Below are 5,805 nucleotides of genomic sequence, written 5' to 3' on the forward strand. Positions count from 1 at the left end.
CCTTTGACGACTTCAAAATAGAGTTGTGCAACTACTTTATACCAAAGAATGCGCAGAGGCAGGCTTACCGGATGGTTCGTGAGCTTAAATATACGGGTTCTTTTCAAAACTATGTCAGAACGTTCCACAAGCTTATGTTGGAGTTGCCTAACATGCTAGAAGAGGATAAGCTCAACTGGTTCATTGTGGGACTTCAGTCATTGGGACAGTCTGAAGTGGAAAGGAGCAACCCCCATATTTTGGAAGATGCATATGTGGCGACCGAGCACTTAGTTGACACTCAGCGCAAGCCTTTCACCCCCATCAACCAAAGTTGGGAAGAATCCTGACCACAGAAGAAAGAAGGATGAGCGGTGTGACAACAAAGGTGAGGCATCGACACGCCATCAATCTCACAAGAAACAAAACTACCTAAAGCATAACAACAACAACAATGGTGCAGTTGTGACATGTTGGTTCTGTGGCGATAGGCACATCGCCAGGCAATGCTCCAAGCGCTTCGTGAAGGACGATGGACAAGCCAACACAACGCAAGAAGAATGCAATGATATTGAATGTAGTGACACTAAGGCTATGCAACCACGGATGGGAGTCATGTGGTCGATCAACACAGGTAGAAGTTGCGTAGTTGAGAACAGGCAGGTTAGCAAATAACTGATGTATCTCGAAGTCATTACGAATGAAAAGTCTACTTCAGCTATGGTAGACTCCGGGGCCACACACAACTTTGTCTCGCGGGAAGAGACAGAGCGGTTGGGATTGAAGCCCGAGCCAAAGCAGAGGACCATTAAAATAATAAACTCTGAGGCCAAGCCCATCCTTGGTGAAGCAAGAGATGTGGCTATCCAAGTGGGGAGTTGGGTCGGCAAAGACAACTTCTCTGTGGTGCCCCTAGACGATTTCAAGATGATTCTGGGTATGAAATTTCTACGGAACCAGGATGTTATGATGCTGCCAAAGTTTAACACGTTGACGATTATGGGGCTAAACTTGTCCCACACGGTACAATGCCTTACGCAGAAAGGCAAGTCTTTAGTGTTATCCGTGATGCAACTGAAGAAGGGTGTCAAGCATGAGAAATAGACATTCCTACTTGATGTGCGTGCAAAAGAAGGAGAGGTAAAAGCAGTAGTGCCGCCGACCCTATCCCCACTGTTGGAGGAGTTTCGGGGGGTGATACCTCCGAAATTGTCAAAGCGACTTCCACCAAGATGTGAGGTCGACCACAAGATTGAGTTGACCCCGGGAGTGAAGCCTCCCGTAATGGTTTCATACTGCATGGGGTCAGCTAAGCTGAAGGAGCTGTGAAGGTAGCTAGACGAGATGTTGGACGCAGGCATCGTTCATCCATCGAAAGCCCCATTTGGCACCCTGATTCTTTTTCAAATGAAACATGATGGCTCCAAACGGTTATGTGTAGATTATTGTACTTTGAACAAGGTCACAGTGAAGAACAAGTACCCATTACCACTGATAGCGGAGTTGTTTGATCAACTAGGCAGCGTCTATATCTTTTCCAAGCTAGATTTACGGTTGGGTTACTGGCAGGTGAGGATTGCTGAAGGTGATGAGCCGAAAATAACTTGTGTCACCTGCTATAGTGTTTACGAATTCTTGGTAATTCCATTCAGGTTTACAAATGCTCCAACCACGTTCGACTTTAATGAACCAGATCTTTTATTCTTACTTAGACAAGTTCGTGGTAGTTTACCTGGATGATATCATGATCTACAACAGGAACATGGAGAAACATGTTGGGCACTTGCGAATAGTATTTCAGGTGCTGAAGGAGAATGACATTTGTGTCAAACGAGAGAAGTGTTTCTTTGGGCAGGAGAAGATCAGCTTCCTTGGCCACGTTGTGGGGAGTGGTGTGCTGTGTATGGACGGGCAAAAGATAAGGGTCATCTAGGAATGGGTTTCGCCAAGCAAAGTGCCAGAGTTACGATCATTTCTTGATTTGGAGAACTACTATCGACATTTCATTGAAGGTTATTCCCTCATTGCTACGTCTCTCACCGATTTGTTAAAGAAGAATCAGGTATGGCTCTGGACAGGAGCGTACCAAGATGCCTTTGATGGCTTGAAGAAAACCTTAGTGAGGGAGCGAGTGTTGCAACTGTTCGATCATTCAAGACCCTTTGAAGTCCACACGGATACCTCAAACTTTGCCATTGACGAAGTTATTATGCAAGATGGTCATCTGATCGCATATGAGAGTTGCAAGCTCAAGGATGCAGAGAGGCGTTACACAGTGCATGAACGTGAGATTACCGCCATTGTGTATTGCCTTAGGACCTGGCGGCACTACCTCTTGGGTGCCGAGTTTGTCGTCAATATGGACAATGTGGCCACGAGCTATTTTCAAATACATAAGAAGCTGATGCCTAAACAAGCTCGGTGACAGATATTTTTGGCTGAGTTCGACTTTGCCTTGGAGTACAAGGTTGGAAAGACCAATGTTGTGGCGGACGCCTTGAGCCGCAAGGCTGAACTGGCAGCTGCGCACGCAGAGCCTTTTGAAGTAAACTTGGAGGGCACATTGTTGAGCCGCATTCGCAAAGGTACACAATAGTATTCGACTGCACAATACCTTGTTTATCTCACACAGGCAGAGAAGACTCAACAATTTTGGCTACAAGATGGCATCCTTGCGACAAAAAAGGGATGCATCTTCATGCCACGGTGGGGAAGCCTCCGTCGAGAACCGCTTAAGGAGTGCCATGATACACCATGGGTCAACCATTCTGGTTAGGAGCGGACCTTAGCACTACTTGAGTGCGGCTACTATTGGCCGCAGATGAGGGACGATGTTGAGGGGTATATGCGGACATGCCTCATCTGCCAGTAAGATAAGGGGACAAACTAGAAGGCTGTCGATCTCCTTGAGCTCTACCAATTTCAGAACACCCTTGGGATAGCATCTCCATAGACTTCATTGTTAGTCTGCCAAAGGTAGAGGGCCTCAGTTCTATTTTGGTTGTGGTGGATCATTTCTCAAAGTATGTCACCTTCATCTCAGCTTCTAAGGAGTGCCCTGCAGAGAAGACTGCAGAGTTGTTTGTAAAACACGTGGTGAAGCACTGGGGCATGCCAAAGTGCATTGTGAGTGACCATGATCCTTGCTTCACGGGCAAGTTCTGGCGTGAAGTATTTCAGCTACTTGGCTCTGATTTCCTATTTTCAACAAGCTTTCATCCGCAGACAGAGCGCATCAACTGGATACTTGAGCAGTACCTTAGGCATTTTGTTAGTGTCAATCAGAAAAATTGGGTGAAGCTCTTTGACGTGGCACAATTTTGTCACAACCTGCAGAAGAGCAAGTCTTTAGGCTACAACCCGTTTGAGATAGCTACGGTACAATAGCCACTGACCCTGCACACTCTTCCCACACAAGAAAATGGAAGGCCATCCTTTGCTTATCAGTTTGTTCGCAACTGACACGAGCAAAATGAGTTGGCGAAGACATTCTTACACAAGGTGGAAAAGAGAATGAAGAAGTGGGCGGACAAGCATCGTCGGCCCGCTGGGTTCCAAGTTGGAGACCAAGTGTTGGTGAAGTTATATCCAGGGCGCACAGGCATCTTCTGCGGACGACTCCGCGGATTGCTCATAAAGTATGAAGGACCCTTCACCATCACAAATAAGGTGGGTAAGATGGAGTTGCCCCCAGACTTCAAGGTGCACCCGGTGTTCCACGTGTGCAACCTCACGCAGTTTCATCCAGATGATGGAGATCCAGAACGCTGTGTGCCACAACGCGCTCTTATCATGCAGAGGGCCCCGACAGCACAACGGGCCGAGAAGCGCCTCAGTAAGATCCTTCATCACAAGGTCAACTACTTGGGTGAAGCGAAAAAATATCTAGTGCAGTGGGAGGAAACAGCAGAACCAACGTGGGAGCTTGCATTCTGATTGAACAGACGCTATCCGGCTGAAGTCAGAGCTTACCATGAAATAGATGGCGTCGAGGACGACACATGATTTGAAGGATGGAGCATGTTTCCTTACAACTTACATTATAAAGTTGTGCTTAGAGTCTGTTTTGCTTTTGTTGAGTCTGATGTAAGCTACCCGGTTAAGGTGAATCAATACTCCGAAGGGGCAGCCCGTATGCTTGAATTGTAAAAGCCCTCAGGCAAAATTGTGAATGAATTAAATGTGTTGAGCTTTCTCTTGTTTACCCTTATTATGATTGCAATTCTTCTCCCTCTATTCTCTCTTGTTCTCTTGCACTTTGATTACAAGCTTCCGCGACTAGCAAGCGAGCTAACAAGTAGGCGTGCGGTGGTAAGGAAGGACCGTCGTGCCGCACTGGCCCATTGAAGGAAATAGGCACATGACAACGCACGTCAAAGTTGTTAAATACTTACCCTTCGAGGCGTGAAGCCTGTGCCTAAGGGGTGAGGCAATATTTCATGCCTTGAAGAGCAGCTTAGAGGCGCACATGTATGTATGTATATGATATGTGCGCTTCAGGTCATGAGGCCCTTGTGCCTCAATTGCTATGTCAAGACAAGGGTCAAACACTATCATACATGTTTGACTGCTGTAAATAAGAATAAAAAATAAAAAAGTAAATAATTTAAAAAAAAAAACAGGCAAGGGGAGATGCATAGGACTTCAACATGCAAATTCATCCTTGGCCAATTTTGTTTATCCAAGCTCTAAAAGACAATTTCAATCATATTAGCTAATTTGTTTATTGCATGGAGTGGCTAACTGTAATGCCTGCAATTTTTTGCGTTTTTCTTTATTGAATGATAAATCAAAAAATTTAAAAGTTTTGTAGGTACTGTATTATAGAGTTTGTAGGAATTAGAAAAAAAATTCTAAGTATAGAAAAAATACCCCTGCCCAAGGGTCTCATCGACCCTATAGAGTTTCAAAATTTTAAAAAAATATTTCTAAAGAATTCAAATTAGACTTTTAAAGAATATTTAAAATGAATAGTTTAAATAAATGAAAGTTCAAAATTTTATGAATTAAATTTATTCACACTTAAGTCTAATGACATTTTATATAATTTCACATTCGAATTTGCATTTAGTTTGAATTAATTAGGAATTTCATTTAGTGGAATAGAACTCAAGAATTAATTAAATTATATAATCTGGTAGGAGTCTATAGGTGGGTTATCCCATCCTATGTTTCACTCCAACTTAAACTTAAAAAAAAAGGAAAACTTGAAATTTAAGAGTTTTAAAATAAAACTTACCTAATTGCATGGTAAGTTTTAAAAAATATCAAAACCTGCCTTATTTTCGAAGCAAGACTCTATAAGGAGAGGCATCACCCCTAAAGAGTCGAAGAGTGGGCTAGACCAAGAAATAAAGAAAGAAAAGAAAGAAAAAAGAAAACTTTGACTAGTCAACTTGCTTTCTTGGCAAGCAAGTTGAAATTTTTAAACATGAAAAATTTTTGGACTATGGGGGTCGACCAACTTATGTGAGCTTCCTCATACTATGTATTACATGTATGATATGTATAATATACATTTCCTAAGCTAAGCACATATATAAAAAAAAAGAAGAGAAAGAAGAGAGATAAAAAAAAAGAAAAGTAAAAGTTTTTTTTAGACATTAGAAACTAACCTACATCTAAGATCAAAGGCTAGGATTAACTCAAACCCTAGCACTACAAAAAGAGATGAGGGGTTCATTCCCTCCTATTTGCCCTCTTTTATTTTTTTCTAAACTTTGTTTCCCATTTTCAAGAAATCTCTCTTCTTCTATTCTTTCGCACACCAAACCCTTGGTATTTTTACCCTTGGACCAGCAAGGGAGGTATCCACGATTGTGTGAG

Source organism: Nuphar pumila, chromosome 5, assembly GCF_984573655.1.
Source record: "Nuphar pumila chromosome 5, dmNupPumi1.hap1.1, whole genome shotgun sequence".
NCBI lineage: Eukaryota > Viridiplantae > Streptophyta > Magnoliopsida > Nymphaeales > Nymphaeaceae > Nuphar > Nuphar pumila.